We start from the raw sequence: 21,576 nt of genomic DNA on the forward strand, positions 1-21,576 counted from the left end.
ACGATTTATCAAGTGACCCCAGTGAATTAAAGTCGAAGACCTTAATCTGGACAGTCCCTGCTTCGAAACTACCCCCCACAGACACAGGCAGTGAAAGAGGGAATAGCCCGGTTGCTCAACTTGTTTAACGTTCAGTACCAATCCCCCTAATTTACCAAAGGTGAGAAAGGACTTAGGAGCGGAACGCTTCGAAAACCGTGCAGGTAATCAGAAATCAACACTTCACTGACATAATTGCTCAGGGAATAGAGTTCAGTAAGTGGAGTATCAACCACCTCTGCATGTAGCACGAGACTGGCCTTTCAGTCCATTGAGTCATGGTATGACAGTGCAAACACGCCCTAGTTCCCTAGGTGAAGTGGTCTATGCCCAAATATAATCCATACCAATAAGAAAGATAGGACCGATATCTTTCATGATATAGAGAATGCAAAACCTTCTGTAGATGAGGCAGGTGACAGAGAAATAAACAGTCTCTTGCGTAACCTATGACGGTCCTGGAGGCAGCTAATAGACCCGTAAAGTCCGGACAGGACATTGGGAGAGATCCTCGGTGTCGTCATGGCCCAGAATAGTAGACAGCGGCGGGAAGGCGAATAGTCTGTCTGTCCAGGCAACTGGTTTCACCGAAGAGATCCCACCTCAAACCAGGGAGGACTTTGGCATGTCTGGTCCTCTCGAAGCGCAAACCGGGTGACATCTAGTGCGTGAAGCTCGGAGATGCAGGCAGCACTCGCAATAGCCAGGAGGAAGAAAGTCTTGAATGTGACATGCTTGAAATCCTTCTCTGCCATACTCCTCTGACGTGGGATGATTAAGAACCACGGCAAGGTCCCAGGCTGGTGGCTGGAACTTCCGGGAGTGATCAGCAACTTTGTAAGATCTGAGGAGGGACTGGAGCTGAGGGACAGTTGACACCTTTGCACCCGTAGCCGGCGCATTAACTGTGTTACACATGGCCAGGTATGACAACAAGGTTGAAACCTTCAATTCCTTGGAAGTTCTAGGATGCTGGAGGTACTCCGTGACCATCTCAGGCGATGCTGTAGTGGGAGATATAATGCCCATCATCTTGCAGTACGCTTAAAAATTCTTCCATAGTCATCACAGAATGTTCAGATTGAAGTTTGGTGCGCCATGGTAATCGCCGTAGCGACTCGCCTGGAATATCCCTTTGCACTTAGCGATTCATGTAAAGGCACCAGGTGTGAAGCTTAAGTGTGAGTGGAGACCAATGCAGCTGATCGGAGTGAAGATGAACCAGAAGATCGGCGTGATCGGGAAGTGGGACTGGAATGGGACAGCCAAGTCTTGCAGGTCTAGGAACAAACTTCTGACGGGCCATAAAGGTGCGACCCAAACATTGTCATCTGCTGCAACGTGCGTAACTTGAGCAGTATGCGTGGAAGTAGCGCCACTGGTGGAAACGCATACACTGTCAAGTCGTCCCATGGGATGGCTAGAACGTCGTGTTCCCAGGCCAAAGGATCAGGGATCAGGGACACGAATATTGGAAGCTGGTGATAGAAGCGGGTAGCAAACAGATCCGGGTTTGACATTGGAAGGCACAAAGTCTGGAACACCTGCAGATACAGTTTCCATTCCATCGGGTATGATCGAACTGGACGGGACAAAGAATGACGTACTTCAACCCTGGGATGTGATTGGCCTGGACCATGATGTTGAAAGAGTCCACTAAGTGGAAAAACTGTTGTGTCCACTGAAGAAGCTGAGGAGACCCCGTGGATCCCATTCGATTGATGTGCCACACGACTGCAGCATAGTCCGATCGAATCAAAAGCGTGGTGGATTGTAACAGGTGTTGCCAATGAGTGATTGCAAGGATCACTGCCCTGAGCTCCAAAATGTTGATGTGACATGCGCGGTCTGCGGGAAACCACAGCCCTGCCACCTGCTGATCGATAAATGGAGCTCCCCACCCGTGTAGAGAGGCGTCTACGTACAGGTGATGTACTGGAGCAAACGGCCTTAAAGAGACTTCGCCGCAAACATTCAACACGTCCAAACACCACTGGAGATGGGGATGGAGCACTTGAGAGAAAGATCAATGCGTGAGGGTCGCCGATCCTGATGTGAGGACACAGAAAATATTGGAGAGGCGGTAGTTAAAGCTATCCCCTAAGAGTCACAACTTGAGCTGACATCAACAGAAAAAGGTCTTGTAATAGACAAAGAATCTTGGGTTGCGAAAGCGCTATGGGTACCATAGAAACTCCAGCGCTGACATTCAGTTCTTCAAGCCACCACAGAAGGATTGGACGAAGCGGTTCTGGAAGGCGACTCAATTCCTTTGGGTTCAGTTGACGGCCTCAAGATACGGCCGTAGAAATCACTGTATCGGAGATAGGAGATGGCCTCTGTACGTTGGGGCTAGAACTGACATCAGAAGGCCTAGCAACTACTGCCACTGAAGAAGGAATCTCTCCTGAGATAGGATACATTCGATTAGTCAAGCCAGCATGACAGTACTGAAGAAGTGCTGAATGTAGTAGGTTCGTGGCATGGGGATTGTCAGTCAATCTACAGGAACATTCACATCGTACACATAACAAGAAGACAAAGTCATCAATATCCCCCGCAACAGCAAAATACTCTTTATGAATATGTCTACTAGTTATGATTATGTCAAACGTTTTGGAGTGTATATACCAAAGTGGAAGGAGAGTATTGAAAGGTTTTTAAGATCTGCTCCAGAGAGGAGCACTACCACCAAATTCAGTTGAAGCCTAACTTGTTGCCATGGAAATGCTACAACATGACATCCTCATAATCACAGTCTAAGTCACGTTTCCATGGAAAACACAAAAAATAAAATTCATATCTGGGTTTAACCCCCCAAAGGCACATCCAGGGATCATGCTTGACATATGTACCAAGTTTGATGAAGCTAGCATGCATAGTTTGGGAGATCTGCTCCGGACAAGATGACATCCTCTTAGTCACAGCCTAAGTCATGTTTCCATGGAAACCGCAAAAAATAAACTTCATATCCGGGTCAGACCCCCAAAAAATTTCAATAGAGGGATCATGAGACCATAATAAGTTGGGAGAAATTCAATTGAAAAGTCAATCACAATGACGTCACGAGTCCACAAGCAGGACAGGGGTCAAACGACCATTTCACAAGCTCAATAACAGGTATGTCCACCATCGGCATTGAGAACAGCAGTGTATCGACGACGCATAGAGCCTATCAAACGTGCAAGGAAGGCTTGTGGGATGTCACGCCAGATTCTCTCAAGTTCTGTTGCAAGGTCAAGGACGTTATCTGGCGGATGAGGAAGACGGCGTAGACGTCGAGCCATCTCGTCCCAAACATGCTCTATCGGGGAGAGATCCGGTGAATTTGCAGGCCAAGGCAGTAAATCCATGTTGTGGTGTTGGATATAGCAACCCTTGCCGTATGAGGGTGGGCATTGTCCTGTTGGAATGTTAACCCAGTGCCATGACGTTGCAGAAAAGGAATTGCCACAGGTCGAAGAATCTGATCCCTGTAGCCCACACCAGTTAAGTTGCCCTGAACAATCACCAAAGGAGTTCTTTGGCATGCTGTTATTCCATCCCAAATCATCATGGAACCACCACCACCAAAGCTATTCCTCTCCAAGACACAGGCCTGTGCATAACGTTCTCACACGCGTCTATAGGCACATTGACGTCCATCACTATGGGAAATGTTAAACCTGGACTCATCTGTTAAAAAACATTTCTCCACCAAAATAAGGGTCTGCGGACAAGATTTCGGCACCACATTCGGCGAGCTTGTCGATGACGTTGTGTCAGGATAGGCCGTATGGCGGGACGTCGTGGTCTGATCCCTAGATGACGTAAACGTTGTCGAACTGTGTTGGGGTGGATACGGCGAAGTCCTGGGATGGTTTGGGCAGTCATCACTGCAGTCTGAAACCTGTGGCGAAAATGGGTCACCCTCATCCATCTGTCCTGTCTTGGCGTTGTTACACGTGGACGTCCAGAATGTGGCCGATCGATGACGTCATTTGTGTTCTGGTAGCATCTCACCAGTGCAGAAATGGTGTTCCCGGTGGCAGTGGAAATGTGCAGCCACTTGTCGTTGAGACATTCCCCCACGGACCATCCCAATGGCCTCATGACGTTGTGCAGACGTGAGCCTTGGCATGCTATGCGTTTCAATAGCCATTTAATTTTTTTAACGATCGCAAGGGCAGGGGTTGAGCTTTCCAAAGTGACAGTATTGTGTGGCATTCATTTGCTCTGTTTCTCTTTCCCGGAATGCACGTGCAACAACGTATTACACGTCTCAAGGACGAACCCACTGACTTCATTGAACGTAGCACGTGCATGCATGTTGGATACATGTGTCTACACAGGTTTGATAAATTTAGATTTTAAATTTTTGTATGCACAGTTTCTTTATGTGCCTAGTATATATCCCCCCGCAACTTTGTTGTTGCGTGGGATAATGATGCAGGCCGTATAATCAGTGATCGCAGGAACATATGGTTTGCCAAATGAAGCATTGGTCCGCCAGATGGAGTGAAAAGCTAGTAGAGGCGAGGCATGGGATTGTCAATCTACCGGAACATTCGTAAAGTTGATGGAATGGCGGAGGTAAAAAGTCCAATGACCCCAGGAATGTTCGTAGGGGAAACAAAGGTAGTAAAATCAATGCTTTCGGACAGTCTGGACAAAGCTGCAGTGTCCTCTGAACTGAGGGCTTAAGCTAAAAACCGAGTAATCGCAGCCAAGTGAAAGTGTTCTCGGGGCGATTCTGTCTGACACCCTCGGTAAACCCTCGACGAAACTCGACATAATCACTCTTACTGGGAATGGCACCGGTCATCATCACTGGCAATGAAAGGTTGGGATAGGTATCCACTTCGTGGGACCAAGACAAGTCTGTCAGGGCACTTCATAGTCACTGTATCATCAAAAGTCTCCGGTAAACAAGCAGTAGTCCGCCATTGCAAATGCTACCCACAATGCAATAGTGACAAAACCTGGACAACACGGATGTCAATTAACCAGGCGACTCCCAACCCATAGAATCTGGGTAAAGTGACGCTATCTACTTGACCAAACATCACTGCTGGTACCACATGCAGACACTGTGCATAAATAGACCAGCTTAATATTCAGGAATATTGTACGACGCTTCACTGAGTCTTGTTACTGTATACAGACTACTTGTAGCAGCTATGTGGTGTATCGCTGGGTGTAATCGTGGTCTGTTTCGCCAACCTCAGCACCCTTCTTCTCATATCATCATCAAGTTTCTGGACAAATATGTCAAACCGGGTGGTTGTAGAGCTGATATCTACGTCGAAGGGTAGATTCGTTGAATTGAATCATTCATCAAAGGTGAAGATCGGATGGTAGATGACGGAGGAATCTTAAATATCCGGGATCATCAATCACCTCCGTAATATAGGGGTCTGCGATACTGACATAACTGCTACCTCTATGCAACCAGCCTAAACGATGCACTAACTAGAAGCGCCACACTGGATGGAAGTGTTCATACATAAGAGAGCGGCACACTGGAGTAAAGCGGCACTCTGAATATGATCGGCGCACTAGTAGACAACCAGTGGTTGGTCAAATATATTTAAAATGATTAAATATATGCCATAAATGCATAGTTTTTGTCAACTTTGATATATTCTGTTCTTCATATAAAAGTTATTAGGAAGTAATATTTCTGATATGTTCCATTAGTAAACTCATAACTATGTATATACTTTTATATGAAGAACAGAATATCAAAGTTGACAAAACTATTCATTTATGGCCTATATTTAATCATTTTAAATAAATTGGGGCATTTTGACTACCTCCTGGGTCAATTTGACCGAAACTCCGGGGCAATTTGACCAAATTTGCTGGGGCAATTTGACTGGCAATCAGACTTTATTTAATTTATGTTAAAAATACCACTGACAGTAAGTTGTAACAGGGAATGATAGAGTATAAATGAATCTTGTGGGTACTTCTTCCTTTCAGCCTAGCTTTGGGATTTTCATACCCCATGTGTGCATGTCTCTTTCATATGCGTCCAACTCGGAATGATTGGAGTATTTCTCCTGCCTAAATCTGTCTCTTTACTTGGAAAATGGAAGAAATGGTGGCTCTTTCCATTGTTCGATGACCCCGTGCATCCCCAGGCAACGGAATACACCATCGTACCATTTACAAAAACGACAGAAACAACACGATTTGTATTACTGTAGCGCTTGTTCTTTAGCAATATGGCAGACGCTAGTCACATATGACGTTACAAGCGGAAAGGTCACGTGAGTTCCAGCGGAATATGCATAATGGCCGAAGCTCAGATAACGGAAACTGTTTTCGCGATAAAAACAAAATAAACCATATTTTTTAAATACATGTTTCTGATGACTTTATCTTTCATCCAGCAAATTATTGCAATTATCTCGTATTCTCCTTTAAGCATCTGCTAAATTGTTGTAAACTTTATCTGCATAGATTTATACAATACACATGCACCTTACCAAATGTTATGCAATTCCAAATATTTGTAAAAGAATTTAACTGTGACACCAGGTTCACTACTGATGCAAACCATTTGGATTGCTAATTTCCTGTTGATATGTTAGAAAGGTGCACTACCAATAAAGTATTGTAAAATGCATGAACAAAACATCGTGTGTCAATGCAGTACTTCGTTCTTAAGCCATTTATTTTGTTGATAAAAACTAGGTTGTCAATGGTAACCATTATGTCAAAATGTCTATTATGGCTGACAGATAATTCATCTTGACTTGATTTACATTAAGGAATTATTAAAACACGCTCAGTTGTATTTGTGAAATACACATATTATAGCAATCATTGGTCATAATTTCATTTTCCGTACAGTTATAATCACTGCTCCTGTTTTGTACTCCCTCTGAATTTGTAAACTGCAGCAAAGAGATTATTAACTAACTAATATTTCGGATTCCAGTGGATGTCTGTGACACTTTAATTTACGGCATTCTCATTGATTCTTTCTTAAATATCCAGGTCAACATGTCCCAGTGAGTTACGATGAGCAACACTGTACCCAGGTGGCTTTTTTAGATGCTACAAGTATAACATATATGGAGATTATTACACGAGCAAGTGTGTCATACGACTTATACGAAATGAGTGCGAAATTTTGGCATGGGTTTCGTATAAGTCGTGTGGCACACTTGCAAGACGTCACGTTCAATTGTTTAATGACATCATAGGCGACGAAACACAGAAACAATGGTTGTTAGGCAAAAGTAATATGTGCACATGTGATAATTATGACACTGTTTATGTTTCACCATATGGATAATAAAATTGAGTAATATAACTCCAGATAATTCTCCACTTACTGAAAATATGTGCCTGTAAGGCCCTACACCTAATAGTCATTAAGTGCTGTTCATATTTGAAAACCATGCTACCAACTGCAACAAACACACATTCAAATTGTGGTCAGTGCATTGGCACTCTTGCACAAATTGTGAATCTCACAACCTTAAAGTCAAGTAGATTTCTTCTTAAATACGTACTGAGAGATGTATTATTCAATTTCTGAAAAGATACATAATTATTGAAGTACTGTTACTTTGTTCTGTTATCATATTTAAACTGCTTCTACTGACATCAGTCTGAGTCAAACACGTCTTTGCACAAACAGCTCATTTCACATGTGAAGAGTAGTTTAGTTTACATAAGCAGAATGAGTCATTTGTCTGTTCAGCAGCAAGGTAATAACTGCAAATTGAATATTCTCCATGACAATGTTAACAGTTCACCAGTCAAATATCACGTACAATTTAGCATATGGTATATGACTCTAAATGCTTTCCACAAATGCTCAGAATGTGTACAAATATCATTTCAGCTGTATATTACAAACCTAGTATAATAGACTAGGACCGATTGTAGATAAAAGTAATGCATGAGGCATTTTTTAGTAGGATTTGGTATCCAGGCTAATTTACCTATTTAAGCGGTGCTGATCACGAAAAAATAGGATACCAAGCTGAAAATAGTGTTTTTGACCCTCAAAATTGAAAAAACCCCAAAATGGCCTAAAATAGTGGTATTATAAGTGTGGACAGTATTTTCACACATGACTGTATCTCTGTTTTTTAAATTTTGGAAACTTCACTTTTTAAGACATTTAAAGAGTACGGATCATGAATAAATAGGATTCCATGCTGAAATTTTTTTTTGGGACCCTCAAAATTCAAAAACAAAATGGCCACCATGGTCGCCTCAAGTAGTGGTAGGTGTGCACGGTATAAGATCACCTGTGAGTGTAGGTCTATTTTCTAAATTCTTTAAAAGCTGACCATATTTTACATTTAAAGGGTGCTGATCACGAAAAAAAGGGTACCAACTGAAAAAGATTGTTTATGAACCTCAAAAACTGAAAATAAAATGGCTGCAAAAATATACTAAACCGCAAAAGAAACGCAACTTGAATTGCAAATGCCAACAAATGTTAATTTATGGAACACATAATTTGAACATTATGAATAAACAACAGATAAGTAAATGTTGAAGAAATGGGTAGTGGTCTCTGGTGAAAACAACACTAATGTTTATAGAAAAAGCACTTGTCACCACTCCACCCCCAAACACAATAAATGTCATGAAACAGTGTCTCCATCAGTAGCGGGTGTGACCCGCATTGGCTGCAATACACGCAGTACAGCATCGTCTCATTGAGTCAACCAGTGTCTGGAAGAAGGCTTGGGGCATTTGATTCCATTCTCTGACCAATCTGGCTTCCAAATCCCTAAGGTTTAGAGGTGGACCAGCTGCCTGTATCCGTCTTCCAATTTCATCCCACACATGCTCGATCGGTGCCATATCCGGGGACAGAGAGGACCAGGGCACTACAGCAATGTTGTTCCCTCTCAGGAAGTCCATAGAGACCCGTGCTGTGTGAGGACGAGGCATCGTCCTGCTGGAAAACCTGGAGCTGAGGCTGGGCCTAGAACAGCGGTACAACGTGGTTTTGAAGAATTTCGTTTCTATAGACTATGGCAGTCACACGTTGACGAAACAAAGGTGTTCTCTGGTGGTAGCTGAAGCCACCCCACACCATGACACTATCTCCTCCCCAGCGGTCAGCCTCCAGGACGCAGCAGTTGGAGTAACGCTCCTTACGTCATCTCCATACACGTAATCGGCCTTCAGCGTGTGACATGTGGAATCTCGACTCAACAGAAAACAAAACTTGTTGCCATTGTTGAAGTCGCCAACGCTGGTGTTGTCGAGCCCACTATAAACGATGGTGGTGGTGACGTTGTGTAAGTATCGGTCCGACGTAAGGACGGCGACATCTGATCCCCGCTGCCCTCAGTCGACGACAAACGGTGTCTGCAGAAATGTTACGGTGTGGCCCTTGGTTGCAGCCGTCTGTGATGCTTGTTGTTGTTGGTTACGCAGATGAGTAACCTGGCTGTGACAATCTTGACCTGGCGTTGTTACTCTCGGACGTCCTGAGCGTGGCTGGTCTTTAACATTTCCGGTTTGTCGATGCCTTGCGGAGAGTCTGGTGATTGATGTCACGTGACATCCAAAGTGCCTGGCCACCGCAGTTGCTGTTAATCCGGTCAGCAACATTCCAATGGCGATAAGCTGCTGTTGCATTAGACGTGGCATGTTTTTTCAGCGTTCTTCAAGTCGATTTTGTGGTGTGTTGTGTTTTGAATTACCTGCCTTATAAAGGATTCAACTGGATGGAAATGCACGCATTTTTGTGTGAAACATGAAAAAATCGTGCAGAAAACACCAAAAGCATGAAAACAATCGTATTCGGGCGATATGGTCAAGAATAACCGGAAACAACGGCAAAACAATCTTGGAATGAGTGGTTTCATCATGGGATAGTTTTTCCCCTATAATAAATTTATTTGAAGCGCATGTTTTTCACAAAGTAAGTTGTGTTTTTTTTGCAGTTCAGTATAGATGATATTGTGCTGATTACGTCATTGTTACCTTGATGGTATTGAGACTATGGGGAGACAGATAGTATTCAAAGTTATACCAATACACAACAACATAGTTTTCATGAACATTTTTAATCATTTCGGATGAAAACAATACAGATAATCAATGAAACCAACAATTCTCAACACAATATATCAGTTGAAACATGTGTAACAAATGTCATAACAATAATGTTAAGTCTATTCACACTTGAATCTAATATAAGAATTCCCATTTCTCATGTTATGCTTAATTATTTGGTCAACCCAACCATAAACAGGTTTGAATTCAACACAGTCTAAGTAAACTTAGGCTCAGTATTTTTCGTTACACTGCTATACTAAGTCTAACAAAACCTTATGGAAGGTCGCGTCAGATGACCTTTGACATTGACCAATCAGAACAGAGCTTACCAAATCACGAAAGTTGTCATTCGCACATACCCTTTGAATTTTTACCTCGAATAAGTTTGTACCCGAACTATTCTGAATGCTATTTTCCGTACGATCGCTTTCCGTAATGCACATGGAACACGCCACAACAGTGAGTAAACAGTCGCGGAAAATAGCGTTTTGTCAGTATTCAAGGATGTCAGCTTGCGGAAATATTAGCTAATGGTAACCCTGTCAACAGAAACCCCAAAGCGTATATACTGCAGGTCAAATATCTGTGTTTTATGCGGATTTTCGTTTGTTGAGAGGTCAGTGTCAGCGACTGGGCAAGAGAAAATCCAAAAACACTTCACGCAGAAACTCAAACTCAATTCTGAAAGGATTGAAAAGATTCAACTAGTCATTGGTGATTTTGAAAGGGAACCGTCGTGTGAAGATTCCAATGGCGTGTGTGATAAATGTTTCAGACGGGTTGAGAACGTTTTGAAAATAAAGAAGGAAATCGAAAATCAGATTGAATCGCTGAACAAGTCTAGAAAAACTGTAGATAACATCCTCTTGACTTTGCCATCGCCACGAAAACAAACAGAAACCAAAAGACTGCTAAGATCCCCACATTCAGGACAAGAAGCAAAGTTATCCACAGCTACAAAATTGTTTCCTACAACTGTGGTGCGAAAGTACCCTGTGCAGCTATCTACTCTGCAGCCACTGCAATCTTCCAACAGGAAAACAGTATGTTCCCCAAAGCAAATGTTGCCAGGCATACCTCTGTTACCAGGAGTTGAGAATTTGCCAAGCAGCGAAGGTGAGTTAAAACACACACAACTACAGTATGCTAAAATGATAATGTGACCTATTTTCTCTAATATGTTAGAGGAATATATCAAGCCATCTGAACTGTTCTTCAAGTCAACACAAAGTGCTACACTTTGATAAATTTGATATATCAGTTGTATTATTGATGAAAATAACTAAAGAATATATAATTAACCATTCATCTGAATCACCTGTAATAGTTAAAGTTTTTCCTTGTATTAATTTTCAAAAATCTTCTCATGCTACTTAGACATTGAAACCAAAAGAACAGCATGAAGATCGATTGACTTTAAACAGTCAGAAAAATCTCCTAACATGGAAAGACCTGAAGGAGAGGTAGAGGTGTTTGAATGATCATGAATACAAAATTAATTTATTTGTGAATGCCACTGCATGATTTGAGCTTAATTTGAGTATTTATTTTGTTTTTTTGTACTCAGCTGAAATGGACATGTTCTACTTAAACTTCCACCAAAAACAAACACTCTTTGAACAGAACAAATAATTGAACAGGACATTTTGAAGTAATAGTGTGTCCAAGTATTAGATATACTCAAGATATTGATTGTGAGATGTTAACATGAGGGACATTTGACATTATTTGTATTTCTAATGGCTGGAGTAAAGACTTATAATTTTCAGGAATTTTAAGCGTCAAAGTCATGGAAACCTAAAAATGGTCATTACTGTCATGCAACTCAAGCTAGTTTACATAAAACAGAAATTTGAGTTGAAAATGTGTATGATGATTTCACAACAAAATTTAACAGCTAACAAAAAAAAGAGAGTACATTATTACAAAACTTTTAAAGTACATATGTACTGTTTAATCATGCTCCTTTGTAGTTACATTTTATGTTGACTGTACTAACCTATACTAACTATAATTTTCAGATTTCAAGCACTCAACTTGTTTAATACTAATTCTGTTTTTGATGTGCAATGTAGTCAAAGTTAAATTCACCTATATATGTTTTATGCTATCTATACTTGAAAATAGTTTTTATAAACTGGATTAAAGGTTTACTGAACCAGCCTATCGTGCTCACCACTCCATTGAGACTGCTCTTGTTAAAGTCCTAAATGATCTATGACTTGGTTTGGACAACAGCAATATTGGTATCTTAACACTCCTTGATTTAAGTTCGGCTTTTGATACAATTGATCACGACATGCTCATTCATCGTCTCAGGTAATGATTTTCACATTGATGGCACCGCTCTCTGTTGGTTCAAGTCCTACCTAACCTCCCGCAGTCAGACTGTGCTCATAGATGGACATCACTCTGCTCCAGGCAATCTCAAACATGGTGTACCACAGGGATCGGTCCTAGGGCCGGTCCTCATCACTTTGTATGTTAAGAAGTTTGGAAGTGTGATTGCTGAACACAACATAGATCGTCATCAATACGCAGATGGTGCACAGCTATACAAGTGTTTTCCTGCAGACCAAGAACAGTCATGTAGCGCACTAACAGACATGAGTCACTGCTGTGATGACGTTAAATCCTGGATGACCCACAACAAACTTAAGCTCAAAAGCAACAAGACAGAGTGCATTCTCCTTGGTCCAAAGAAGCAGAGGTCCAAGTGTGGAGTCAACTCATTGGAATTTGACCATTCATGTATCTATACTGAGTCAAAAAAGAAACTTCACATTCTTTCTTCAGGGCACTATAAAAGACTGACTGACTGAGTTTGGTTTTACGCCGCTTTTAGCAATATTCCAGCAACATCACGGCTGGGGACACCAGAAATAGGCTTCACACATTATACCCATGTGGGGATTCGAACACGGGTCTTCGGCGTGACGAGCCAACGCTTTAACCATTAGGCTACCCCACCGCCCCCCACTATAAAAGGACATGAGATGGTAAGATGGTTAAATTGTTATTATTTCATTGCTGAGATCTGTGTGATGTACTCGATACACTGACAGTGCCATAATCAGTTCCATTAGGGTATACAGAATGGGTATACAGAATGTCGTCACAAGAAAAAAAATGCGAAATTTCTCAGTTCAATATCGTGTATGGCCGCCCCGCGCATTCACCACTGCCAAACACCGTCTCCTCATCGACTGCCTGATGCTTGTGAACACGTGGTTGGGGATTCTGCGCAATTGCTCTTGCAAGGCAGCGCCAAGTTCCTGCAAATTCTGAGGTTGGTTCCTAAGACCATGAAGCCTTCTCCAAAGTGCATCCCAAACGTGCTCTAATGGATTAAGGTCAGGGGACCTCGATGGCCAGTCCATGACGTTGATTCCAGCGTTTTGAAGGAAATTTCGTGTCAACATTGCGGTATGCGGCCGAGCATTACCATGCTGGAACTGTAGACCTGGGCCATGAGCCGCCATGAAAGGAACGAGTTCAGGGGTGAGCACCTGGTCGCGGTAAGCAGCAGCTGTGAGGTTTCCACGGATGACCAGAAGTTGGGAACGGTTGTTCCCACAGAAAGCACCCCACACCATGCAACTTCCACCCCCGAATCTGTCGACTTCCTGTACACAACAGTGGGCATACCGTTCACGACGTCGGCTCCAGACTCTATGCCTGCCGTCCGCCAATCTGAGGATAAACCTGGATTCATCGCTAAAGACGACTCGATTCCAGTCTCTCTGGGTTCATCGGAGGTGACGTTGGGCCCACAGCAGACGTTGACGTTGATGAAACGGCGCCAATATTGGCCCACGATATGGACGTCGAGAATGGAGATTGGCAGCCCATAACCCGATTTCGAATGGTCTGTGAGGACAGTCGACCTCTAAACATCTCAGCCCTGGTTCGTGTAGCTGGCAGAAATCTGTGACGTAGGGACGATTTGGCGGTCTTCTGCTCGCGTGACGTCACACGCGGACTAACCGACCTTTGGGCGATCAAAAGTGGTGCCAGTTTGTTGTAGACGACCTCGCAAGTCATACACAGTACGATGGCTGCATCCCATTGCTCTTGCGACGTCAATAACTGATCTTCCCGCTTGCAACATGCCAACGGCATGTTCACGTTGCACATTTGACAATCGTGGCATTTCAAGTACCGTTAGAACTGTGGTTTAAAAGTGTTTTTTCAATTCTTGAGGCCAATGCAAACACGTGCATATAAAGAAAACTTCGATGCAAGGATCACGTGATCGACTGCACGTGCAAAACCTGATTTGGCACAAACGTCATTTGCACGACGAATGGATGGGTTTGAGTGGGTTTTGCTAACGTTTTTCTAGAGTCGACAGATAGGGATCCCATTTCGGATACATAGATGTATCATCAGAGAAAAATTATTCATTATTTTCCAAATTACATTTTGTGAAGTTTCTTTTTTGATTCAGTATATTTTGCTGATCAAGTCAAAGACCTGGGCGTATTCTTAGATTCAATCTTGTCACTTGATTCTCATGTATCTCATCTTGTCAAAATCTGTTTCATGTAACTCCGCAACGTTGGACATATTCGCCAATGTCTTACAGTTGAATCTGCCAAGACTCTTGTATTGTCACTTGTAATGAGTAAGCTTGATTATTGTAACTGTTTACTGGCCGGTGCATCAAAGACCCAGATAACCAAGCTACAGAGAGTGCAGAACGTCGCCGCCCGCATCGTGACTCGCTCTGGAAAATATGAACACATTACTCCTATACTGTACACTCTCCACTGGCTTCCAGTCGAGTTTCGGATCAACATTAAACTCTTATGACTTGTTTTCTGCTGTCTCACTGAAACTGCGCCTTCCTATCTATCCAACCTTCTAACCGTGTACACGCCTGCCCGATCTCTTCGCTCACAGGATAAGAACTTGCTTGTTGTATCCAAAGTAAAGACAGTGCAGTATGGAAACAGGTTCTTTGTCCAGGATCAATGGCCTGGAACAGTCTGCCACAGAGTCTCAGAGACTGTTCTGACTTTCATACCTTTAAATCCAATCTAAAAACACACATTATCAAGATAGCCTTTGAACTGTAGCTCTTTGCCTTACTTGCATTTTTACTTGTGGGCTTTGAGCATGCATAAGCATGGATATATGCGCATTACAAATATGCTATTATTATTATTATTATTATATGTTATTCTTTGAATGCTTTGTGATTCATCAGTTTCCATCTTCAGGTTCTGGGTAAGAGGTTAATAGTTCTATTCAATTTTTTCAGATGTTCATTTGCATGCTGTTTGCAACATTATCATACCCAGATCTAGTTATTGGTAAGTTAAACATCTGAGCACACAACAGACTGTCAGTATTGAAACAAAAATAATACAAAAAATCAACTATAAATACTCACTGATAAATCTTGGTGGCATTGTTATTTGTGGGTACAAAGGGAGATTGCAGAGTTGGTTCTTGATTTTAGTTACTGTTACAGTCTGTTTGAGTCAGAAACGGACCGATGAATTGCAAATTTTATCATTGTACAAAAATGCCACGTAAATATAAATAGTACACATGTTTATCATTTACTAATACCCAACAGCTTTCTTATATTTGAAAATTTTCCGGACTCCACCAAAAAAGTTGTTTAAGAAACTATCATCATTGAAAACGCAAAAGTTTTTATCTGTCGTGGCGGGGTGAAACCGCAGAAACGGAACAGCCACTATTTCGTCGTGCACGGGATACACATGCCTGTTGAAAAATGAAGTTGAATGCTGACGTGAAACAGTTGATGATTAAAGTGTATGATTTTTTCCGTGCTGAAGCCGAAAGGGGCAAACCATTTTATGCCATTAATAAATTCCGTAAGCGGGCAACAAAAGCTTTAGGAGTATCAGCAAGGGTACTGACAAATGTTCTGGAACACAAACATTGTGAGGGTGATGCGAAGCAGGTAGGCGTCATGTCAAAATCACACAAATTAAAACATTTGGACAACTTTCAAAAAAAAACCTTGTAAGGCAGTCTATCAACAAGCTCTATTCTGAAAACAAATACATGTCGCTGAAAATTTTTAAAAAGCATTTGAAGCAAGAACACAACCTCAGGGTATCAAAGTACACGCTCTGGCGACACTTACAGGGAATCGTTATAAGAAAATTTCGGGGGAGAATAGGTCAGTACTCTGTGAACGCCCTGATATCGTTCGCTTGAGAAATAATTTTCTCAGGGTTATAAAGAAGAAGCGCGAGGAAGGGTTCGAGCCAGTGTACTTGGACGAGACCTGGGTCAATGCCTCGCACACTGCCAGCAGTCAGTGGGTACCCGATGGGGGTGATAAGGGGTCACGTAGAAAGCTGCCTCTAGGGAAAGGAGAGAGACTAATCATTCTCCATGCTGGTTGCTCCAGCAAAGGCTTTCTCCCAGGCTGCGACTTGGTATACCAGCTCTACCAGAGAAGTCTTTTATCGTAATGGACAATGCCCCATACCACAGCGTGCAGGACCCCCGACAGTAAAGCCCCGACATCAAACAGTCGAAAAGGTGATATGATATCATGGCTCGACAAATTTCAGATCGCACGCCCATCAAAGGCAACGAAGCCTCAGCTATATGAGATCATAAAACCCCTCAAAGGTGAACCTTTCTACAAAGTTGACAGTTACATAAAAAGTAAGGGTCACGATATTCTGCGACTTCCACTCTATCACTGTGACCTTAACCCCATTGAAATGATATGGAGTATTGTCAAAGGAGATGTTGCCAGATCAAACACAACTTTTCGATCACGTGACGTAGAGGTTTTGGTTAAGGAATCCCTTAACAAAATCACGACTGAAACTTGGCAAAACTGTGTCAACAAGGTAGCTAACGTCATTGAACAAGGTTACTGGTCTCGGGATGGCTTACAACAGGCAACTGTGGCACCACTTGTCATCCCTTTAAGTCGTAACTATGACACTACGACAGACGAGGAACCGACAGGTCTCCCAGAATAGATTTTGAGATGTCCCCCGGCATGACTGGCTGTTCCGTTTCTGCGGTTTCACCCCGCCGAGACAGATAACAACTTTTGCGTTTTCAATGATGATAGTTACTTAAACAACTTTTTTGGTGGAGTCCAGAAAATTTTCAAATATAAGAAAGCTGTTGGGTATTAGTAAATGATAAACATGTGTACTATTTATATTTACGTGGCAATTTTGTACAATGATAAAATTTGCAATTCATCGGTCCGTTTCTGACTCAAACAGACTGTAATTTGACAGTAGTTAATGCAATAGAGCCCTCAAAGGGGGTTAAAGTATTGTAAAATTATTGTCCTCCTGAGATGGTACGTAAGTCCCAAAACTTTCAAAGTACATTTCAACTTACCAGATTCTTTAAACGTAGTATTTTTGTGATTTGAATTCATGGCTAAATTCTACAAAAATCGCCAGCGGCTGAAGGGATGATATAAATGCAGCTAGGGTCCATGCAGGTAGCAAAAGTACTGTAAGTCTCCATGGTCCCTAGTATGGTGATATACCTTCAGTTGTTGGCGATCTATAGCCTGTTTTTTTTATTATGTATTGTCCAAATAATGCTATTAGTTTCAACTGTATGTGCTAGTTTTAATTCTCACTGTGACAGTCTAGTTGTTTTACTGTCCCTTGATGACAGGTTTTATAATATATACATATTGTTTATAAATGTCCAATTTGTTCTCGTAATGACATGGCTGAAAAATTGCCGGTGTGACATTAAACATTAACTCACTAATGCAATAGAGAATGATTTGTGATAACATTTTGTTTTTCTTAGGTCACAATCTTCTACCAGAACGGTGCAAAAACAAAGACTGTTGAGGAAGAAGGGCAGAAAAAAGCCTGCAGGACCATTGTTAGAGGATCTGACTTCAATAAGGTTGTTTTAGACCACATAACTGTTTCAAAACCAATGGATGTCATTAAAACCTCCACCAAAGTGGTTGCAGATGAGTGCAGAACCTTATGCAAAAAGAGCTCTGTCACTTCTAATGCCGAAAACTCATTATGTATTTCACATGGGAAAAGTTTTACCATGAACTTACAGCCAGGTGCCCAGGACTTTGTTCCATTTTGTCAGCAATTGTGAGTGATGTGCCAATACAAGCAACCAGCAAGGCATTCCGCCACATGTTGATGACGGCAACAGTTGGTCTTCATGGTCGATCCCAAGACATGTCAGCCCTCCAGTACACATCAGGCTTTCTTCTCACCCATGGTGGTTGTACTCAGAGGGTACTTTTTGAATATTTGCTAATGATATGTAAAATGTTTATAATTATGGCAGCAATTGTTATGACAGACTGACAACACCATCACAGATTACTCACTTCCAGCACTTACATAGGATTCAATGATTCCATGTAAATTGTTTCATTTATTTCTGAAGTAGTGGTTGTAGTACATCACACAACTAAATTATTTAGTCCATTTTTAGTTACATACCTAATCAAATGTATTTCTCTTTCAAGGATATTCAGAGGCTGTCACAGATAGGATTCACTATGCATCCAGTTACATTACATCAGAAGCTGCTTTCTTGGGAAAGTGAGCTTAGCTCAGAGATCAAGGAGATAAAGAATGAATGGGCTGCTGGAGAACAGAAGAAGTATCAACTGATTGGTGACAATTGGGATAAAAACATTCTGCCATCCTACAGGAAAACTGTATCACTTCATCTGTTTAACATGTATGCCATTGTTGACAGAATCTGCCCACAGCCATCTACATCCTATACAAAAGTTATAGATGTGCCTGATTTGGACTGTTTGACCTTTATACCATCAAAGGAAGAGCAGGCTTTGTTTCTGAGAGAGATGACATTCCTGTTTTCAACATCAGTCATTGCTAATCATCCTGAGCTGAACAGCAGGTTTGGAAAAATCTTCCCTCAGCATCTATCACATGAGTACAGTCACCTAGCAGGAATCAAGACAAGCCAGGTCAATAAACATGTAACGCTATATATATTTACCAAATAATATTTAGTCTGTGTTTAGTGACCTTTGGGACAAAACAATTATCCATCTTGACTAAATTATGAGCTGATTCGTTATTTCATTAAATTTACAGCTGAAATGTTTGATCACCCCTGTATCATGTTGTTATTCCCTGCTGGTGAAGTCAAAGGGGATCATATCAAGGCTGTGCTGTGATGTATTTGTTTTACAGTGAAAATGTAATAATAGTATACTCTTGATTCCAATTCATTTGAATAATATTAATGTTTTTTATTTCTGTCTTTCAGTATCCACTTGGGCTTTTTGACTGTAATGAAAACAAGACACAGGATGTCATAAAGCTCTTGACTGATCTCACCGAAGAGTATGTGCCATTCGCCAATGGAGAAATAGTGGAATCAGTATTTCTGGGAGGCAAGTTAACAAGTATTGTTTTCAGACATACCATTGCTTAGCGACTTTGGATGGGTATCTGTAAAGAAACATTTTCTCACATTTTTACCTCATCAGGCCTGAAAGGCCGAATGGACTTATAGCATGGCATGGCAAGGCATCCGGCGTCCATCTGTCCATCCGTAAATGTTTTGCATTTTCATCTTCTTCTCCAGAACTAAAAGCTTATAAAAGCTGAAAACTGTGTGTGCAGGTTCCTTGACCAATGGGGTTTATAAATTGTAGATTTAGTGACCATATTTCTGTACATATATCTATTCATTTCAGGTGACAGACTTACTGATGAAAGGGTTCAGTGCACTCAGCAGTCTGTAGGAAATGGATTAACACTGAAAGATAGACTTGAAGGATTCATCTCAAAGATAGAGGATTTTCACAGACTGATGAATTTACTCGAGGTAATAATATGATGGACTTTCATAATTCTAATTCTGAGGAGTGGAACCTTGATTAATGACTGAAAATTCTTTTGATAAAACTTATAAGACAGGAACTAACTATTCTTCATAAAGACTGCATTCATCTTTTACATGTTAACTTGCTGATATAATTTCCTTATGTTGTTTTAAGCATGCTAAGAAATATTATTAAATACTAAATGTTTCCTTCTTCAGGCAATACACAAGATGAGATACAGCACAAAAAGTGGAAATGACAAGGGAACTGTGTATTTCTTCAGGAACCTGCTGAACATGAGAAATGTAAAGGGAGATGTGAAAAATGCTTATCGACCCTTTAAAATATTGTACTACATCATCTTGAATGCAATATGCTTGCAGCTGTTCTTGCACCATTTGGATTTGGATGACCCTGACGCCAAGATAAGCTTTCCTGACAATTTTACTAACCTGTCAGCAGGGGAAAGGGTAAGAAGGGAAAGAAATCAGATCAGTTGAAAGACCATCTTTTGATGCTGTTTAAGCTGACAATGCTTCACAAGAACTAGACCAAGCTGTTGACATGGCTGATGGTTGTCGATCTGTTCGATCAGCAAAGTACGAGCTACCCCTGTACAACAAGACCAACAAGGTGAAATATGTTATCGGTTCTGTACATTTAACTGACCTCACTTCAGGCACTTTGCCAGCAGGACAAACAGAGCGCATAGTCGCTAATCGATTTGTGAATGTGCAAGGGGGCAAAAACAACAACATTGCTCTTGATGAGTACTTGGAAATGCTGAATTGTGACAGCAAAATTGCATGTTCCGGTCACAAGACCGAAGAGAGTATCATTCAGCATTCCAAAGAGTACCCACATCTTACCCAGTCTGTGCGGAATTTTGAAGACATTTGCAATCTGAAACAGAGGACGGGATTTCATCACTTGCCAAACTATGGTGCTGATGTACACAAGGTACTGAGTGAACTGAGACAATTAGATGTGCTCACAACGAAACCTGGATGTTCACTCCACTGCAAGGATCTGTGTAAAGACAGGAATCCATTTGCCAACAGTGAATCAAATCTGTCTACCATGATACATCGTCACAAACTAACTGTCCCCTTTGCACGTCTCCGCAACAAGCATATTTGATTGTGAAACAAGCTATGATACTCAATCACTGGGGGTATGTGATCTGTGCTCACTTTTGACTTGTTATTCAAGTTCACACAATGTTCACTGATGTCCAAAGCATTACACTCAACATCAAAATAATGTTGAACACTCTGATAAGCCTGTTTGTGCCAGAATATATAATGCAATATTAACTGCATGTCCAAATGTTTATTGCAATAGAAAGTTAAAAGCTTGATTGTAACTTCCAACAGGTGTGTATGTATCTTTAGAGTAACTGTTAATCACAATCACCATCTCGATATACTCAAATTAAAACCAGTAACTCTTCAGTTTAGATTAAGTTATTATTTCTAAAACTATGTTATAGAATAAAGAGAGGTAAATCATTTGGATGGTAATATTTTAATCTCCTTGCTCAAACATCCTGACATTTACATGGACAATAATCCTGTGTAAATCTGCAAACATACCAGTAGATTGCAAGACTATATGTTTTAATAAAAGTATTTATTTCTCAAACACTGCTGAATCTTTTTTCCCCTGATTTTAGTACGGTATAC

General features: G+C 41.4%; 1 protein-coding gene across 1 annotated transcript in view; it reads right to left on the reverse strand.

Annotated features, from left to right (window-relative positions):
* The window catches only part of LOC124280553 (leucine-rich repeat-containing protein 74A-like), a 520,775-nt gene that overhangs the window by 197,157 nt on the left and 302,042 nt on the right, over positions 1 to 21,576 (reverse strand).

This window comes from Haliotis rubra, unplaced genomic scaffold (assembly GCF_003918875.1).
Source record: "Haliotis rubra isolate DU_JTF1 unplaced genomic scaffold, ASM391887v1 Scf27, whole genome shotgun sequence".
Taxonomy (NCBI): domain Eukaryota; kingdom Metazoa; phylum Mollusca; class Gastropoda; order Lepetellida; family Haliotidae; genus Haliotis; species Haliotis rubra.